The sequence below is a fragment of the Eriocheir sinensis genome, chromosome 55 (genome assembly GCF_024679095.1).
Source record: "Eriocheir sinensis breed Jianghai 21 chromosome 55, ASM2467909v1, whole genome shotgun sequence".
NCBI lineage: Eukaryota > Metazoa > Arthropoda > Malacostraca > Decapoda > Varunidae > Eriocheir > Eriocheir sinensis.
In genome coordinates, this window is record NC_066563.1 from 10326099 (window position 1) to 10347121 (window position 21023).

Genomic DNA, 21023 nt, shown 5'->3' on the forward strand with positions numbered 1-21023 from the left:
AGTACCAGGTGTCAAAGGTGTCGGCTTTCAAGGGTCGTGTCAGCGGTGTGTCGTATTAGCATTCACAGAGTCGTAATCCCAACAAATCCTGGTCATCACATACATCACTGACCACCCCTACCCTCTACCCCCCATCACTGAACCCCTCCCCCCTCCCCCTTCCATATATATACATCTATCTTGCTTCTCACCCCCTTGTTTCTCTTTCACTGATCTCCCCTCTCCCCTTTCCCTTACCATATATACATCTATCTTACCCCTTCTCCCTTTCTCCCTTTCTCTCCCTTCTGTAACCACGCCTCCCTCTCCCTTTTCTCTCCCATAGAACTTCCATATATCTTTATCTCCCTTCTCTCCCCTTCTGTAACCACGCCTCCCTATCCCCTCTCTCCCTTATAACGTCCATGTATCTTTATCTCCCTTCTCTCCCTTATAACTTCCATGTATCTTTATCTCCCTTCTCTCCCTTATAACTTCAATGTATTTTTATCTCCCTTCTCTTCCTTGCCTTCTATTCCTCATACACATATTTTTCCCTTCTTTTTATTCTGATTTCCTCTTCCATAACACCTTTCCTGTCCTTCCCATCCTCCACCACCATCATCCCCTTCCCATCCTCCACCACCATCATCCCCTTCCCATCCCTCTTGTGTCCCTTCCACCTGCCCTTCTCACGTTCTTTCCATCTCTCCGTCACTTACTTTTAATCAGTGTTACCTGGGACTTTTTTTTAAGCAGAGGAGTCAGTTCAAGGGCATAAAAAAATGAAACAAATGTGAAATAAATGCCCGCTACTCACTGCTCCTTAAAAGAGTTAGAGGAGTGGCCGAAAGATAGGTCAATTTCGGGAGGAACCAACAAGGAGGGTCAGCTTGGACAGGTAACCCTCCCGCCGCACACACCTGGCTAACACATGTGTACAAAGTGGGATAACGTAACGACGCGATTTTCCTGTCACATGAAGGCGACTCGATTCCCTTGCAAAACGAAAATGCGGGTCATCTATAAAGAAGCATCGTTGTTGCCATGTGATAGGCTTAGGATTGGTTTTCTCTTTCAGTTGTTTATAGATTATAGACGCATGATTTCGCCGTCACTTCAAGCCGACTCGATTCCTTTGCAAGACGAAAATGTGTCACTCAAAAACATGTGAGCATCGTTGAGGGTTCATGAGAAGCTTAGGAATTGCTTTTTTCTTTCTTTAGAGCGTTTTGAATCATGTAACAGAATGGTGATGATATATGTTGTTGTTGTTGTTGGTGGTGGTGGTGGTGGTTATTGTTGTTGTTGCTGCTGTTGTTGTTGTTTTCACTCTGATGATCTGCAAAATATAATAACGGGTTTTCCTTCACCCCAACCCTGCTAGATTCCTGTACATGACGAAATTGTTCCATCCATAAAGTAGAAATTGAATATCGACCCTTAAACTAAAAAAAAAGGACGTTTTCTGTCAAGTAAAGAAAACATTGTCATTCCTTAGAAACCTTTATTAGTATCTTCATTATCATTATCATCATCATCATCATCATCAGGACATTAAACAATATACCTTTCAACACATACACATTACAAGAGACTCATCAACTAACCGTACTTGCTGTCGTCTAACTCAGTATCTTTGACATCTTAGTCTAGGCCGAGAAACAATGCCACTCCTTAGAGGCCTCGAGGAGCGGGTTAGAGGCGACACTCACCTTTGTACCCCTTAATGACGCTCAAAGGGACGGACTCTTGAGGGTAATTAGAGGCGTGTGATTAAAGCGACCGCCGATGAAGATGATGACAAGGCGGGGCGTGAAGGGGTTAGAGGGACAAAGGCGGAGAGGGGACGAGAGACAATGGGACAGGTGAGCAGGTGGCGAGGTTCACGTGACGACCGGACAGGTAATAGAGGGTTAAGGGGAGGCAGAAAGGGGTGTATGGATTCACGTGGCGCCAGACCAAGAAGTAAAGGGTTCAGCTAACGAGATTGTGCAAGGGAAGGGATCAGGTATGGAGTAGGGAGATGTGAAAGGATAACAGTACAGGTAATAATGGATTCAGGATTCAGGAGTGTTTGGATTCACGTGGCGCCAGACCAAGAAGTAAAGGGTTCAGCTAACGAGATTGTGCAAGGGAAGGGATCAAGTATGGAGTAGGGAGATTTTAGAAAAGGTAAGAGGTATACGTGTGACAAGGGACAGGTAATAGAGGGTTCAAGAGCAGGAGAAAGGAGTGTATGGATTCGCGTGGCACCAGATCAAGAAGTAAAGGGTTCAGCTAACGAAGAAGGGGTTTAAGTAAGGGATTAAGAGTTGGAAGCAAATAGGAGTTTCACTTGACAACAGTAGAGGTAATAGAGGGTTGAGACAGCAGAAAGGAGTGTATGGATTCGCGTGACCAGATCAAGAAGTAAAGGGTTCAGCTAATGAGGAAAGGATTTAAAGCAAGGGATAAAGAGTTGGCAGTAGATAGGAGTTTCACGTGACAACAGTAGAGGTAATAGAGGGTACAGGGGCAGCAAAAAGGGGTGTATAGATTCGCGTGACACAGGACCAAAAAGTAAAGGGTTCAGCTAACGAGATTGAGTAAGGAAAGGGTTTAAGTAAGGGGTAAGGAGATCTAGGCGTATAGGAAATTCACGTGACAACAGCACAGGTATAATAGAGGGTTGAGGGACTGCAGAAAGGATTGTATGCATTCCCGTGGCGCCAGACCAAGAAATAAAGGGGTCGGCTAACGAGATTGTGCAAGGCAAGGGAACAGGTAACGAATAGGAAGATTTGAGAAGGTATGAGATTCACTTAGCCAAAGCACGGGTCGTTAAGGTTTAAAGAAGATAAAAATACAGGTATACGGATTCGCGGGGTGGTAGTACAAAGGTTAATGAGTTTAGGTAAGGGATGAAGATATAAGAAGGTAAGAGGGAGCGGTGAGTAGCGGGCTTTCTTTTTTTTTCTACACTCTTTTTGTTGCCCTTGAGCCGTCTCCTTTGTTGTAAAAAAAGAGAGAGAGAGAGAGAGAGAGAGAGAGAGAGAGAGAGAGAGAGAGAGAGAGAGAGAGAGAGAGAGAGAGAGAGAGAGAGTTACTTTAACAACAGGACAGGTAATTTAGGGTTCAAAAAGTACCCAAATAGAAGTTTATGGATCCACGTGGCACCAGTACAAGAGATAAATGGCTCAGACAACATTAGTTTATTGTGGAAGGTCTTAAGTTAATTATATGAAGGTGTAAGAAAGTACAGGTAAATTATAGTGCCTCCGAAGATGACGACAGTAAACAATCAAACAAATAAATGTATCGGATAATGAGAGGGATGAAATTTTTAGGCATTAAACCACAAAAAAAACTAAGAAACGGTTAAATGAAATATTGAGGTACAGGTAAATTATATTGCCTCCGAAGATGACGACAGTAAATAATAAATCAAATAGATGTATCGGATAAAGAGAGGGAAGAAATTTTCAGGCATTATACCACAAAAAAAAACACTTAGAAAGGGTTTAATGAATATTGAAGAACAGGTAAATTATAGTGCCTTTGAAGATGACGACAGTAAACAATAAATGAAGTAAACGTTTCGGATAATGAGAGGGAAGAAATTTTCAGGCATTAAACCACAAAAAAACGCTAAGAAAGGGTTTAATGAATATTGAAGTACTGGTAAATTATAGTGCCTCCGAAGATGACGACAGTAAATAATAAATCAAATAGATGTATCGGATAATGAGAGGGAAGAAATTTTGGGGCATTAAACCACACAAAAAACACTAAGAAACGGTTTAATGAAATATTGAGTATAAATTCACATCACCAGAGAACCGGAGCAAAACAGATCAGGTAAGAAGACCAAGCAGCAGGTGTCCCCGTGATGAGTGAGTGAGTGAATGAGGGCAGGTGAGGAGCCTCCCTATGCATCACTGTGTCTATATTCACCAAGTGGCCGGCAAGGCGCTCCTACTTAAGCTGTACAGACGTTGATTGGCGGCCAGATGCATTTTTAAGCCGCGGCAGCATTCGGAGGGCTCTCTCATCATGCCGTTTGCCGCTCACTCTATCAAAGTCTTACGGAAGCAGCGCAACGAGAGCTGAGGTTTCAATATTAAGTTTCCCAAAAGAATTCCTAAGGTTGTCTCATCACGCCTTTTGCCACTCACGACGAAGACTCTATCAACCTCTTACAGAAGCAACGCAACGAGAGGTTAGGTTACGATATTAAACTTCCCTAAAGAATTCCTAAGGAGGTTGTCTCATCATCCCTTTTGCCACTCACGAGGAAGATAAGTCGGGAATACTCTATCAACCTTTTACAGGCGGTGGCTGAACGGATAGCGAGACGGCCCCGCGTTCAGGAGGACGCGAGTTCAATCCCCGACCGGTGCCACCAAGCTGGGATTTTTCAGCCGCCGCCGAGTGGCTTAAAACTACCCACATGCTGTCCAGAAGACCATCTATCAACCCGGACTCTAGATTCTAGGATTAAAGATGAGCTCCGGCAGGGCAAGATGGCGCCACTATAAACACTCGCCTGCGCCAGAACGGGCTGGGCCGACCATCAGGCCCCACCGGAAAGAAGCCTTGGACCGACCATCAGGAATTCAGGATCCACCGAGAAGAGGCCTATCTGCGCAATAGGCGAAGACGTAAAAAAAAATAAAAAAATAAAAAAATAAAAAAATAAAAATCGCATCGAGAGGTTAGGTTCCGTTCGCCGCCCACAAGAAAAGTCACGGATTCCTTTATTCAAACCCACAAGAAGTATTGAATCTTGCTTACCACGAGAGGTTGATCCTGCAATATTCACCTTCCCCGTATATCTTCTTCGCCTCACCTGTCACCTAAGTCCTTGTTTACACCTGGCCGAGGCAATACGACACAAGTCCTTTCCGAGAGGTCCACGCTTTCAATATTCACCCTCGCCGTAACTCTTCTCCGTCGCTCCTGTCGCCGAGGTAGATTTAAAAGTCCTTCATTTTGTCACCCAGGAACAAGGCGCCTCTCCTCTCCTCGCCCTCCCGTACAGAGTTATCGTTGAAGTTTGTCGTGGTTGTGAGTCAAGGGCCGCGGCGTGTTGATGGGCGTGATAGTGCCGGCCGAGGTGACCCAAGAAGAGGTTATAGGTATGTTAGACTGGCACAGAGAGAGACGTTCCTTTGTTGCCAGTATGTCGTGAGGGGAAAGGAGGAAGACGTGATGTAATGTGATTTTAAGAAGAAGTAGGAAGGTTATGAAGAGGAGGTGAAAGAAGAAGAAAAGGGGGTGGTTAGAGTAGTGAACAAGACGTAATGTAATGTGGTTTTAATTAAGGAGAAGCAGAAAGGCTACGATGATGAGGAGGAGAAGGAGGAAGAAGGAGAGAAGGTAGAAAGAAGAGGAGGGGGTAAGAACGTGGTTGGAGGAGTGAACAGGAGGAGAGAAGGAGGGAAAAAAGTTTATGAGGATTGCAGGGGAAGGAAAGATAGATAGATAGATAGATAGGGAGAGAGAGAGAGAGAGAGAGAGAGAGAGAGAGAGAGAGAGAGAGAGAGAGAGAGAGAGAGAGAGAAAGTGCGCGTATATGTGAGACAGAGAAAAAAAGAGAAATAAAAAAGAGAAGAGAAACCTTTTACACAAACACACGAACACACACACAATCAAAAAAATAAAACACAGAAGACAAATCACCTCACGAGAAACAAAACAAAAACGCCAGAACTTGTCTCCCCGCGTTCAGTGAGGTGAGGCGAAATTTTCATAAGAACGCAGCTTTCTCACAACGGGTGCCGAAAGTACAGGTAAATCACCGCTTACCTTCGACACCTTTCCACGTGTGACCACCTACAACAAAGACTCTTAAAAATGTTGATAGGTAGGTAGATAGGTACATAGATAGATAGATAGATAGATACATACATACATACATAGACAGGTAGATATATAGATAGATAGGTTTAGAGATATATTAGTGAGTAAATAAAGTATGTATTTCAATTAGTAAAGAGTAAATGTGATTAAATAAATAGATAAATTGTAGGATAATAATTAAATAGGCAAATAGATCAAGCAAATATATCGATAACTGAATAAATAAGTAAATAAATTAATAAAAGTAGAATAAAGAGCACAAACAACAAACAAAATACAATCAACTTAAAAAAAAAACGAATCCCTTTATCTATTATTTTCCCTTTCCTTTGCCTTTTTACTTCTTTTTATTTAGTATTTGACGGACCACTATTTTTTTTTTTTAGAGAGAGAGAGAAAGAGAAAGAGATATTTAAGTGTGAAAGAGATGCAAGACTTCCTCTCCGTCTTCTTTACCTCCGTACCAATTAGTCGCAAGTTATTTCTACATGTATTTTTCACCTTCATTTCCAGGGCTGCGGAGAGGCGCCACGGCAGGGGAGGAAAGAAGAGAGGAAAAAGAAGAGGAGGAGGAGGAGGAGGACGCACGTGGCAGCAGGACATGGCTTGTAAGTGGTCCTCTTTATCTTCGTACTGTATTGATGATGAGGAGGAGGAGTAGAAGAAGGAGGAGGAGGAGGAAAAGGAGAAGACTGAGGGAAGCAATGAGGGATATCTGTTTTTTCCTATTATTTCCTCCAATAACCTTCCTTGGTCAGTTTGTCTTCCTTCCTATGACTTGAGTTCTTGCAGGAAGGGATTCGACACCTTTATCCCAAACTGATTAATCCTTGGCGTCTTTTTTTTTTCATAGGATTGTGTTGCGAGTTGTTGTTGTTTTCATTATTTTGCTTTTTTTCATTTGTATCATTCATAAAAAGAAAAAATTAAGACATTATTTCGGCGTCTCCTGTGTTATTTTTAAAGGATTTTGTTGCGGTTTCCTTTCATTAGTTTGCCGTCCCTAACTCGTATCCTTTACCATGAAAACCAGAGCAATCATCATATCGACGTCTTCCGTTTTTGTTTGTTTGTTTGTTTGTTTGTGTGTTTGTTTTTATAAGATTGTGTTGCGGGGGTTTCATTTTTCTGCCCGGAACGGTGTAGTTGTTATTATTGTTGTTGTTGTTGCTGTCTTTGTGGTGGTGGTGGTGGTGATGGCGGCAGGGGTGGGGTGGGTGAAGGTGGTATTGGTGGTGTATGGGGGAGGGGGGGCGTTGAGGGGGAGGCGAAGGCTGCAGATTAGCACATGCATTATAGCGCTCAAGTCGTCGCCAGGTGTGCTGTTACCTTGCGTGTGTCACCTGTGCCCGCATGACGCTTTGATGAACCGGCCCCCTTCCCCCTCCTCCTCCTCCCCCTTTTTCTGTTTACCGTCTCGAAAGGCAATGATCTTTTAAGAATGCAAACCGTAATCAAGAAGAGCGACGTAGCAATAGTAGTAGTAGTAGTAGTAGTAGTAGTAGTAGTAGCAATAGGTAAATAGAATTGTTTATAGTTATGTGACAAGGAAGTGAAAAGAAGGATTAATGATAGCGGTTGTGTAGTTTTGGTGGTGGTAGTGGTAGTAGTAATAGTAGTAGTAATAGTAGTAGTAGTAGTAGTAGTAGTAGTAGTAGGCGTGGGGAAGCTTGCTATGCTGTCTTTTTTATATAGTAATGGAGGCAAATCAATGGCAAAAATAAATTATACTTCCGCTGAGATTTCTCTTTATCTCTATTTCAAGCGACGAACCTATTGCCTCTGCCTCTGTAAATGGTGTTGATCCCCTTTAACGTCGTCCCCTCCGCCTGATCGCCTTCTCAATGGTATCCAATTCCCCGTGTTGACCTTCGCGCGATTGTCACCTGAGTTTCTCCTTAGGCGTGACCTTTTACCTGTGATTAATTAAAGGGAATGCAAATTGCCTCCTATTAGTGGTACGCAATTCGCTGTGTAGGTGTGTTTACTTATCTTCTCTCATTCTCCCCTTCCCTTAATCTCCTCCCCTCCCCTTAATCTCCTCCCCTTCCCTTAATCTCCTCCCCTTCCCTGAATCTCCTCCCCTTCCCTTAATCACCTCCCCTTCCCTTACCTTCTTGCTTCCATATCCCTCTCACTTTCTCTCCTCTTCTCCCCTTCCCTTAATCTCCTCTCCTTCCCTTACTTACCTTCCTGCTTCCATATCCCTCTCACCTTCTTTCCTCTCCTCCCCTTCCCTCCAATTTCCTCTTTACATCTTCCTTTCCTTTCGCCTTTTTTCTTCTCTCCTTCTCTTCCCTTCTACCTCTCCTGAACGTCACTTTCTCTTCTTTCTTCTCAAATCTGCGTCACCTGCGTTTTACCTTAGGAGTGAATAAGGGAATGACAATGTACCCGTAACCTAACCTAACCTAACCTAACCTAACCAAACCTAACCCAACGCTTCTACCTCTCTTGAACGTCACTTTCTCTTCTTTCTTCTCAAATCTGTGTCACCTGCGTTTTACCTCAGCAATGATTACGGAGACCACAAAGTACCGCTAACCTAACCTAACCTAACCCTTCTACCTCTCTTGAACGTAACTTTCTCTTCTTTCTTCCCAAATATACGTCACCTGCGTTTTACCATAGCAATGATTAAGGGAACGACAAATTACCCCTTACCTAACCTAACCTAACCTATCTGCCTAGTATAGTCACCTGTGTTCCTCCTCAGCCGTCCCCTTTACCTCTGATTAAGGGATGACAAAGTACCTCTAATTTCTACCTCTTTGTTCTCTATCCACCTGCTTACGAGTTTTACCTTTGTTCCTTAAGCTGTGACTTTGTACCTGGTGTTATACGAAGGTCAGGCTGCTCGTTATTTCTACCTTTATGACGCAGCACCACATAAGTCATTACCTGGACACTATGGTTGGTATTATAAGACGCTTTCGCTTCTCACATCAATTGGGTGCTTCGTGGTGCAGTGGTTAGCACACTCGACTCACAATCGAGAGAGCCCGGGTTCGATTCCCGGGCGGAGTGGAAAAATTTGGGCGGCTTTTCCGATACCCTACGCCCCTGTCCACCCAGCAGTGAATGGGTACCAGGTATTAATCGAGGGTTGTGTCCCGTCTCCTGGGGTCTGTTCCCTTCTCCTATAATTCCTTCCCCTTCTGTCTCTCTCCGGCATATGACCACAGATGTTGCGCCGACTAAACGAAACTTTCCAACTCACATCAACTATTTGTAAAGGTCAAAGAGAGGATCAATCGGGTTCTAATGAGTGTTTCTTTAGGTTCACGGTACAGAAGAAGGGTCAGACTACCACCAGGGTCATAAAACTGCTTCTGGAAATCCCCAAAACTCCTGCGAAAGCCTTGTCAAATTTGCGTACTTGGCCGATGAAATGTTTAGTAATATGGCCCTATATATAGTCACCTGTTTACCTCTTTTGCAGTGATTTCTTACCTGGTGTTATACGAAGGACAAGCTACACGTTATTTCTACTTTAGTTAACCCCTTGACCGCGGATTACCTACAAGAAGACATCACCAAGCTACAGGAATGGAACAAAAAGTGGCTGCTACAATTCAATGAGGAAAAATGTAAAGTCCTGCACCATGGGAGAGTTTATCCAGCACACCAATACCACATGGGAAACACTCCACTATCCACCACAGAGGCAGAGAAGGACCTGGGACTATATGTGACCAGGCTACCAGTGAAAGCCGAATCCGTGCCAATCGCAGCAGGTGGGTTAATAAAGCAGCGCCACTTAAACTAATCTCCTGCTTACTATAGTTACCTGTGTTCCTTATCAGCCACGACTTCTTTCCAGGTGTTATAGAAAGGAGAAGTTAACCGTTATCTCTACCTTTGTAAATGACGGAGCGACACTTAAACTCATTACTTGCTTCCTATAGCCACTTTTTCCTCCTAAGTAGATACCCTTTATTTCTACCTTTGCTAATGACGTATCACCTTTGTTCACCTGTTCCTCTTACCTGGCGTTAAAGGGATGACAAGCTACTCTTTATTGTACCTTTGTTAATTACCGTATTTCCTCTTAAACTCATCACTTGCTTATATAGCCATCTGTGTCCCTCTTACCTCTTACCTGGCGTTAAAGGGATGACACGCTACTCTTTATTGTACCTTTGTTAATTACCGTATTTCCTCTTAAACTCATCACTTGCTTATGTAGTCACCTGTCTTCCTCTTCAGCAGTGTTTTTTTACCAGGTGTTGTAGGGTGGACCAGCTACAAGTCATTTCTACCTCTTCAATGACCTGTCGCTACTTGAAGTCATTACCTGGTTCTTATAGTCCCTTCCTACGTTCACCTTCAGCCATGACTTCTTACTTATCATTTCTTACCAGGTGTTATAAGGTGGACCAGCTACAAGTCATTTCTACCTCTCCAATGACCTGTCGCTACTTGAAGTCATTACCTGGTTCTTATAGTCCTTTCCTATGTTCACCTTCAGCCATGACTTCTTACCAGGTGTTATAAGGTGGACCAGGTACAAGTCATTTCTACCTCTCCAATGACCTGTCGCTACTGAAGTCATTACCTGGTTCTTATAGTCCCTTCCTACGTTCACCTTCAGCCATGACTTCTTTCCCATCATTTCTTATCCTTATTTCTACCTTTGTGGGTGACGCGGCGCCACTTACAGTCATCACCTCGCGCTGAATACCCGTTGAGCTCATTCTCGAGTCTGCAGCGCCATTCTTCACGGCCTGGGAACCGACATGTGGCGCGTAATTGAAAACTATTGCATGATCTCATTAACCAGACAATGGCGCGGGGCCGGGGCGGGAGATGGGGCCGTAAGGAAGGGACTCGCAAGGTCGCTATTGGACTCCCTCGCCGCTAAGGGTTAAGGCCGCGACGAGCCCTTAAGTGCGTCCTGCTAAGGGGGGATGATTGCCTTTTTCATACAGGTGGGACAAAGGGCAATGGCGTTACATAGAAGTCAGCTTTAGCGGCGGGCGAGGGTGGAGAGAGAGAGAGAGAGAGAGAGAGAGAGAGAGAGAGAGAGAGAGAGAGAGAGAGTCACGTCTTCAGCAATATTTTTTCTTGTTTTATTATCGTTTCCTCCCCTTCCTCCTCTTCCTCTTCTTCCTGCTCTTGATCTTTATCTTTTTTTTTTATTCATGAAGGTTAAGTGTGTGGCGGGGGGGGGTGGGGGGGGCGTGCGTGCGTGTGTGCGTCATCGATATACACTACTTGCTGACACAGGAATCTAATTAAAACCGAGTGGAAGGAGGCTCACCATTATAGACATGATCGGGTGACAGCCAGTGAGGAGGAGGAGGAGGAGGAGGAGGAGGAGGAGGAGGAGGAGGAGGAGGACGAGGAGGAGGAGGAGGGAATTTGGGGAGAAAGAAGAGAGAAAAAAAAGTGACGTTCAGGAGAGGTAGGAGGAAAGGGGAGGAGAGGAGAGAACTGTGAGGGGGTAAGAAAGACGGGAATGGGAACTTGGAAGGAAAGGGAAGAGATAAAAAAAATTGATAATGGGGAGATAGAAGGGAAGGAAAGCGAGATCGGAGGGAAAATTTAGTGAGCAGAGGAGAGGAGTGAAAAGCAAGGAAAATGTGAAGTGGAGGTAAAAGGGAAGAAGAGAGAAGAGATGAGTATTGAGTAAGGAAAACATGAAAGGGGAGGTAAGAGGAAAGGGGAGATGACGCGTGGGGGGGGGGGGTAAGGAAGGGAACAGAAGAAGAAGAAAAAAAGATTGTCAGTGTCCAGCGCAACGAGGGAATGGAAACTAATCGATCGATGTTCCTCTTAATCAAGTGTTTGGAGGGACAAGAGGCGTCAAGGAGGGAAGGGAGAGGGAGGGAAGGTGAAGGCAAGAGGAATGGATGAAGGGAGGGAGGTAACAACTAACAACGTCCCTCCTTCCCTCCCTTTCCTCCTTTCCTCCGCGTCAGGTGAGGGAAGAATGGTCAAAATGAGAGAAGCTTTGCGCCATTCCCACGTCCAATTAGGCATTGTCCGGGAAAATTAGTGAAGCCATTTTTACCTGTGGCGTTCATGTTCGCGTGGGACAGTTGCCTCGTGTCTCGTACAGGTATTAATAATCTGGACAGGTGAAGTGTTTTATCATTACTTTGTGTTGCCTACCTGGCTGTCCTTACCTGGCGTCTCCTACCTGTGTGCTTAGTTGTTACCTTGTCTTACCTACCTGGGTGTCTTGTGGCTTGTGCAGGTATTAGTGATCTGGACAGGTGAAGTGTTTTATCATTACTTTGTGCTTCTTACCTGGCTGTCCTTACCTGGCGTCTCCTACCTGTGTGCCTAGTTGTTACCTTGTCTTACCTACCTGGGTGTCTTGTGGCTTGTGCAGGTATTAGTGATCTGGACAGGTATTAGGACAGGTGAAGTGTTGTTTTACCTTGTACTATCTAGCTGCCTTGTTACCTGTCCACCTTGTATTACCTGTCTGTCTCCCTTGTTGTTTGTACAGGTGTTGGTGAGCTAGACAAGTACAAGGACAGGTGAAGTGTTTTGTCCATTCCTTTTGCTCCTTACCTGACCACCACCTTGTTACCTGTCTGCCTCGTCGCTTGTACAGGTATTGATACTCTGGACAGGTAAGGTGAAAGGTGAAACTTTTTTATCGCTTTCTACCTGGCTGCTGTGTTACCCCTTATCACCTACCTGGCTACCTCTCACTTGTACATGTATGGGCAAGGTAGGCAGGTGAGGCGTTTACCTTATTACCTCGCTCACAGGTATTGGTGATCTAGACGCGAGGTGACAGGCGAAGTGTTTTATAGTGCTACCTCGTTGACCCACCTGGCTGCTGCCGTCACGAAGGAACGCTAATTGGATAACACAGGTGGTACTTAACAGGTAATCTACGGCGAGTGTGTATGTGTGGGGCACCTGGAGGGACCGCTAATGACCCCGACAAACACCTGTAATGACTCCGTGACTCCGAGGAGGGACAAAAAGGGCGTGACGCTAATTACCTGGGGGCGTGTCTCCGGCCGGTCGCCTCAAGATGAATGCGCACCCCAGATCGACCCCCGCACAAAGAACTCTCTGCTTGGGTGCCAATGACAGAGTGCCAGTCTATTGACCCTCCCGTAATGAGACACGCCAAGCTTACCTCAGGAGTGCCAGGCTTGTGGGGGGAGGGGAGGGGGGAGGGGGTAGTGGTGGTGGTGGTGTAATGTAATAGGAGTGGTGATGATGGTGGTACTGTGCTGGTGTAATCGTGGTGGTGGTGGTGGAGGGGGTAGTGGTGGTTTTTGTAGTCGTGGTAGTGATTGTGGTGGTGGTGGAGTCGTGGTGGTAGTGTGGTGGTGGTGGTGTTGATGGTGGTACTGGTGTAATCGTGGTGTTAGTGTGGTGGTGGTGTTGTTGATGGTGGTACTGGTGTAATCGTGGTGGTAGTGTGGTGGTGGTGGTGTTGATGGTGGTACTGGTGTAATCGTGGTGTTAGTGTGGTGGTGGTGGTGTTGATGGTGGTACTGTTGTAATCGTGATGGTAGTGTGGTGGTGGTGTTGATGGTGGTACTGGTGTAATCGTGGTGGTAGTGTGGTGGTGGTGGTGTTGATGGTGGTACTTGTGTAATCGTGGTGGTGGTGTTGATGGTGGTACTGGTGTAATCGTGATGGTAGTGTGGTGGTGGTGGTGTTGATGGTGGTACTGTGTAATTGTGGTTATGGTGGTGATGGTGGAGGTGATGGTGGTAGAGTGGCGGTGAAGTGGTTATGGTGGTGATGGTGGCGGTGGTGGTGATATTTGGTCTTGTGATCGTTATGGCGTCGTCCTTCATTTTCTTATTTTCACTCTATTTCATGACTTTTACTCTTGTTGTGGGTTAACCCCTTGACTGCGGATCCCCTACAGTCAGACCTCACCAAGCTACAAGAATGGAACAAAAAGTAGCTGCTACAATTCAGTGAAGAAAAATATAAAGTCCGGCACCTTGGGAGGGGATATCCAGCACACCAATACCACAAGGGAAACACTCCACTATCCACCACAGAGACAGAGAAAGACCTGGGAGTATATGTTTCCAGGTTACCAGTAAAGGCTACATCCGCGCCAATCGCAGCGGACGGGAATTATGTCAGAGCTTTCACCTCCTTTCATTCTCCTGTTCCTGTTTTCTTTTACTGTTACTTCCAAGAGAGTGAGTCGGTTTTGGGAGCTTTATCTCTTTTCCTAAACCTCCCTCTCTCCTTCTTCCTTCCCTCTCTCCCTGTCCTTCCTTCCCTCTCACCCTCTCCTTCCTTCCCTCTCTCCCTCTCATTCTTTCCCTCTCTCCCTCTCCTTCCTTCCCTCTCCCTCTCCTTCCTTCCCTCCCTCCCTCTCCTTCCTTCCCTCTCCCTCTCCTTCCTTCCCTCCCTCCCTCTCCTTCCTTCCCTCTCCCTCTCCTTCCTTCCCTCTCTCCCTCTCCTTCCTTCCCTCTCTCCCTCTCCTTCCTTCCCTCTCTCCCTCACCTTCCTTCCCTCCCTCCCTCTCTTTCGCTCACGAAGTCTAGTCCCACCTTTGTCATTCTTATTTACTTACGTTCTCCGGGGAAGTGGAATTTGCCCGTGGCCGCGTGTGTGTTGGGACGTTTTTTTTTCCCGGGTTTATTTTCATACGTCATCGTTAGGGCGACGCTGTGGTGTGGACATAGGTAAATAATTGCAGTTGTCCGGAATATCATCGCCGAGGAGGAGAAGGAGGAGGAGGAGGAGGAGGAGGAGGAAGGAAAGTAGAAAAGTATAGGAGCTGTGATTTTGCTCTTCTTTCTCTCCCTCTTTCCCTCCATCTTCTTTTTCTTCCATTTCATTTTCCTCCATCTCCTTTTCCTCCATCTCCTCCTCACTTTCCCTCCTATATTCTTCCTTACCTCCTCCTTCTACTCTTCCTCTTCCTTCTCCTCCGCGTGAGAAGACCCCTTGAGGCGATGCTGCGATATTGCCTTTATTAAATTACTCTCCAGATTTTGTTTAGTTCCGTCTCTTAATATTCGTGACGTAGAAAAAGAAAACGGATTTGAGTTATTGGCTGGTTATGAGACTTTTTGTTTGTTTGTTTGTTTGTTTGTTTGTTTTTGCGGTGGATTGAGTGATGTTATCTTCCCCTTCTCCCTCTCCTCTTTTTCTCTTTCCTCTCTCTCCTCCCTTTGGTCATCATCTAAAGGGAGGTCACGAGGTAAGGGAGCAAGGGAAGGGGGGGGGGTAGCAGCCGGAACCCCCCTTTATTTATTCCCCCTCTTTCTCGCCTCCCCTTTGGCCATCATTTAAGGGGATGACACGTGGAGGGGGGGAGGGGGGGGCAGAGGGTCGTGTCGTGTCGTGGGGAGCACCCGGAAATCCCCACTTAAATATTCATACAATTATGCCCCAAAGTCGAAATGGAATCCCTCAGCTAGAAAATCAAAGCGATTAGACTGTTTCCGACGACGGGGTTACAAAAAAGATAAAAAAGGAAGCAGGAGGGAGGCAGAAGGGAGGAGGAGGAGGGAGGAGGGAGTCGCCGTCGAGCCTCACGCCTTCTGCTTTGCCTCCAAAACTCGCGGGGCCTCGAGGGACTCAGACCTGTGAATATTCTCACTTTGAGGGGAGCGGCGCCGGCGGAGTCTTCACAAGCTTGCGGACTCTTCAGAAATGGTTCGTCGCGGCGCCCAACCACTTCCTCCTTCGTCGCCTCGCTTCCACGCTGCTTACAGATCTGAAGGCGCCATCACCTAAGAGCTAAGTTTATTATGCATATGAGGCGCTGTAATGAATGTGGAATGTCGCGTCTGAGGCGTCGGAATGAGCGGCGGACGAGCGGCGGGTGAGCGTCGGAGGTGCACGAGCCGCCGACGCCACTTTGTTTCTCCGGCCGTTTCCGTGATTTCGGCAAAATGGCTTCTCTGTACACTTTTTCAACGCCGATCTTATTCGACTCTTACGGTCTCCAGCCTTTGAGTTTACCGACCAAATGCGTGTGAGCCGCCGGGAGGAAGGAAGCGGCGGTGTCCCTCTTTCTCTCTCTCTCTCCCCCTCTCTCTCACTCTCCCTCTGTCTCTGTCTCGTTCCTTCAGTCTCTCCCTCTCGTTCACACCCTCTCACCCGGTATTGCCCGTTCCCTCACACACACACACACACACACACACACACACGCACACGCACACCTTTGGATATCCCTACCTCAGAAATCTCATGTTTTTGCCCTTGTAGCAGTGGTCCTGGACTCCATCATTCTGCTACTTTTCCTCCTCCTCCTCCTCCTCCTCCTCCTCTTCCTCCTCCTCCTCCTTCTCCTCCTCCTCCTCCTCCTCCTCCTCCTCCTCCAGCCCTTCCTCACCCACTCAGAACATCCCCACGTATTGAAACCATAACCCAGACATAAACGATCTCACTCTCCCTTAATAACTCGCACCAGAGCACCAGGAAGCACCAACAAGCACCTGGGAAGCACCGAGCACCCTGTATCCCTCAAGGTGCCAAACGGTGCCGCCTCAGTGCTCCATATTCAGGCGTTTGGACCTTGGCGCAACTAACCTTGAGACCCCCGTGGCCACACTTCCAGGGCCCGGGTTAAGCGCTGCAGCCGCCCCTTGAATATTCCGCCCGAGCTGGCCAGAGCAAACCCGAGCCTCGTGTGACTAACCTCCTTATGCTGCCTGGTGGTGATTGGAGCAGACACGAGAGGGGAGGAAGGAAGGACAGGAAGGGAGAGGATGGACCGTTTACCTGTCTGTTAGGAAAGGAGAGGAAGGGGATTTTTGACTGTCTGTTAGTGAAGGGACAGGAAGGGACAGAAAGGACCGTTTACCTGTCTGTTAGGAAAGGAGAGGAAGGGGAATTTGACTGTCTGTTAGTGGAGGGACAGGAAGGGACAGAAAGGACCGTTTGCCTGTCTGTTAGGAAAGGACAGGAAGGGGAATTTGACTGTCTGTTAGTGGAGGGACAGGAAGGGACAGAAAGGACCGTTTGCCTGTCTGTTAGGAAAGGACAGGAAGGGGAATTTGACTGTCTGCTAGTGGAGGGACAGGAAGGGACAGAAAGGACCGTTCACCTGTCTGTTAGGAAAGGACAGGAAGGGGAATTTGACTGTCTGTTAGTGGAGGGACAGGAAGGGGAATTTGACTGTCTGCTAGGAAAGGACAGGAAGGACCGTTTACCTGTCTTAATGGAGTGACAGGAAGGATCATTTGCCTGTTTGAAATGGTCGTTTATCTGTATTTTTGGGAGGGACAGGAAGGAACGTTTACCTGTTTTCTAGTGGAGGGACATGAAGGATCATCGTCTTTTTAAATATATTCTGTGTGTTGTACTCCTAAACTGATGACGCAGTGCGGTTACATGGTGTCAAAATGCTGCGTCAGTCCATCGACATCTCAAACTAATCTTTTCTATTTTAAGAGTGATAATTTTTTTCACTACATGAATTCAGAAACGGTTCGCTTATTTTTCAACATGGAGTAATCTTCCATAGTAGTATTTCGTCATGAGTTCAGGAATACACTTTCATTTTCTTTCAGTATTTCTATTATCCATGAGCACTTTGGTTTTATGCAATGAGTCCAGAAACAGGCTTTTTTTTTTTTCTATTTTCGAGGTATTTCTGTCAGCCCTTAGTATTTTTTTTCTTTACTTTTGCTTGAATTCAGAAGTAAGTTATTAATTTTGTTGTTGTTGTTCACAGTGTTTCTATCATCCTTCAGTAGTTATTTTTACCCACGAGTCCAAGAAGAGCTTATTATATCTTCCAAGTGTTCGTGTCATGCCTTGTGTGTGTGTGTGTGTGTGTGTGTGTGTGTGTGTGTGTGTGTGTTTGTACCGCAAGTCTGAGGCCGCCAACACTATGCATGCCGCCGCCGCAATGCCACGCCCCTCACTCCCTCACTCCCTCCTTCGGTTTTCCATCCTTCTCCTTCCCCCGCTCCTCCTCCTCCTCCGGGTATGTTTGGCTTCCAGGGCCGCCTCCTTCCCTCCCACTATCATCCCCTCCCTCTTCCATCCTTCTCCCTCCATCGTCTCCTTTTCCTACGAGTCTGAGGAGCTGTCGGGGCCTTCTTCTTCTCTCAATCCCTATCTTCTTCACTTCTCCACCCTCCACCTCCCTCCTTTCTGCACTCTTCGTCTCCATCTTCTTTGAGTTTGAGGAGTTGGGGCCGCCTCCTTCTCACCCACTTCCTATCTTTCTCACTTCTATCCCTCTCCCTCTCCTTCTCCTCCGCCTCCGCCTCCTCCGGGTTTGAGGGCCGCCGGGGCCTCCTCCAGCTTCTCACCTCGGGTCGTTTCTTGCCGGCGGTGACGTTTCATTATTCATGGACTGAGAGCATAGCTGAAACGCGGCAATTTGGTCTTATCGTCACTGTTCCTGGGTCCGCCTTTGAAGTCGGCGTTTTCATGTGTTAATGCCGTCACTTGATTTGCATAGCCGAGCGCTCCGGCTAGTGTCATCGGCCGTTTACGGGAACAAGGCGTGATTTGGGCGTCTTCTGAGGGCGGGAATCGTCACCAACCGCCCTCCTTCCCCCATGGCACGCCCGACGGCGCTGCCCAGCCCGCCCACGCCCCTCAGAACGCCGCCCTCGCCTATAAAGCGGAGCCAGCAGTATATCACGGCCGTCGTCTCACTTACTCTCTTCTGAGACGGATAAAAAGTGGTGCGCAAGATGAAAGAGATCCCCAAGAGGCTTCATCCGAGTTTAACTTGTGCATTAAGAGCGGCAGGCGGCCAACTATTTCATAAATACAAATGATGTTCTGACTGTCTTACGCTTAGTGCCAGGCTCGGGGGGCGCCGCGCCTGCCCAGGGGGTGAAAGGAGGAGGCGACACACACACACACACACACACACACACACACACACACACACACACACACACACACACACACACACACCAGGGGGCGCTGACGGAGCCTCGTGGGAGCTGCTTCGTCGGCGGTGCCTTCGTCTTCCTCCACCCACTTGCATGTTCTCCTCCTCCTCCTCTTCTGCCTTCTCCTCCTCCTCCTCCTCCTCCTCCACCTTCAATCTCTCCTTCTGATAAGTAAATTAGACAGACAAGGAGAGCAAAGCGGAGAACCGTGGAAACCAAACCCAATATACAAAAAAACACCACCACCATCGACAACAACAGCCACACCCAGCAAAATTCCCCCTTCAGATCCTCGTGTGTGTGTGTGTGGGGTGGGGTGGGGGGGGGGGGGGCAGTTAATCTCACGTAAAAAAAAGTCCCTCCTGAGTGTCGGTTGTGAGGGGCGCGAGGGCTCGACGGGCACCATGAATGTCTGATGAGAGGACTTTTAATTGTGAACGTGTAGCTGAATGACAATCCCACCCTGTCTGTCTGTATGTATGTCTAGAGGGGCAATGAGGTCTGTCTGTGTGTCTGTCTAGAAGGGCAATGAGGTCTGTCTGTCTGTCTGGAAGGGCAATGAGGTCTGTCTGTTTGTCTGTCTGTCTGTCTGTCTGGAAGGGCAATGAGGTCTGTCTGTCTGTCTGGAAGGGCAATGAGGTCTGTCTGTTTGTCTGTCTGTCTGTCTGTCTGTCTGGAAGGGCAATGAGGTCTGTCTGTTTGTCTGTCTGTCTGTCTGTCTGGAAGGGCAATGAGGTTTGTCTGTTTGTCTGTCTGTCTGTCTGTCTGGAAGGGCAATGAGGTCTGTCTGTTTGTCTGTCTGTCTGTCTGTCTGGAAGGGCAATGAGGTTTGTCTGTTTGTCTGTCTGAAGGGGCAATGAAAGGAGGAAATAAAATAAATGATAGAAAAAGAAAAATAGGGAAGATAACATACTGAAATACTCACTCGAAGGACCTTTGATGAGCATTGAAAAGACCAAACATAATAAAGGAAATAAAAAAGAATAGGGGAAATAAAATGACAGAAAAAAGAAAAAATAGGAAAGATAACATACTGAAATACTCGCTCCAAAGACCTTAGACGATCATAAAAAAGCCCAAACATAAGAAGAAGAAGAAGAAGAAGAAGAAGAAAAAATAATTATTAGTGTTGTAAATAAGGAATGAGACGGAAGGAAAATACTGAGGAAAGGAAGGAAGAGAGGGGAGGAGTTTCAGAAGAGGGAGAGGGAAAAGGGAGGTAAGAGAAGGGAGGAGAATACAGAAACAAGAAAGAGAAAAGGGAGGAAGAGGGAGGTATAAAAGGGAAGGAAAATATACGGAGGAAAGAGGGAGGAACTTAGAGAAGCAAGAAAGAGTAGTGGAGGAAAAGGAATCAATGAGAAAGGACGAATATACAGAAGAGGGACAGAAGAAAGAAGGGAGGAAGAGGGAGGAATAAAAGGGAAGGAAAATATACGGAGGAAAAAGGGAGGAATTTAGAGAAACAAGAAAAAGTAGTGGAGGAAAAGGAAGCAATGAGAGGGGAGGAATATACAGAAGAGGGACAGAAGAAAGAGGGGAGGAAGAGGGAGGTATGAGAGGGGAGATACAGAGGGAAGGAGATAGGAGATGAGCGCGGGGAAGCGAGGTGGTAAAGGGAGATGAGGGAAGGTGTGACTGGAAGATGAAGTGATAAAAGGGAGATGAAAGCTTTGAAAGGAGATGGAGATGAGGAGGGGGTGAGGGGAGAACCGCAGAGGGAAAAGGAGGAGGAGAAGGAGGAGGGTAACATGGAACGGAAAAGAAGGGCAGGAGGAGGAGGAGGAGGAGGAGGAGGAGGAGGAGGGTAATATGGAATGGAAAAGAAGGGGAGGAGGAGGAGGAGAAGGAGGAGGGTAATATGGAATGGAAAAGATGGGCAGGAGGAGGAGGAGGAGGAGGAGGAGGAGGGTAATATGGAACGGAAAAGAAGGGCAGGAGAAGGAGGAGGAGGGTAATATGGAACGGAAAAGAAGGGCAGGAGAAGGAGGAGGAGGGTAATATGGAACGGAAAAGAAGGGCAGGAGAAGGAGGAGGAGGAGGAGGAGGAGGGTAATATGGAACGGAAAAGAAGGGCAGGAGAAGGAGGAGGAGGGTAATATGGAACGGAAAAGAAGGGCAGGAGGAGGAGGAGGAGGAGGAGGAGGAGGGTAATATGGAACGGAAAAGAAGGGCAGGAGAAGGAGGAGGAGGGTAATATGGAATGGAAAAGAAGGGCAGGAGAAGGAGGAGGAGGAGGAGGAGGGTAATATGGAACGGAAAAGAAGGGCAGGAGGAGGAGGAGGAGGATGAGGAGGGTAATATGGAACGGAAAAGAAGGGCAGGAGGAGGAGGAGGAGGAGGAGGAGGGTAATATGGAATGGAAAGAAGGGCAGGTGG

General features: G+C 47.0%; 1 protein-coding gene across 2 annotated transcripts in view; it reads left to right on the top strand.

Moving 5' to 3' along the window:
* Nucleotides 1–6335: 6335 nt before the first annotated feature.
* The window catches only part of LOC126984040 (uncharacterized), a 145660-nt gene continuing 130972 nt past the window's right edge, over nucleotides 6336–21023 (top strand). For both annotated transcript variants that reach the window (XM_050837400.1, XM_050837402.1), the window contains exon 1: nucleotides 6336–6431. The gene's annotated coding sequence lies outside the window, so the exon portion shown is untranslated. The remainder of the gene's footprint in view (nucleotides 6432–21023) is intronic.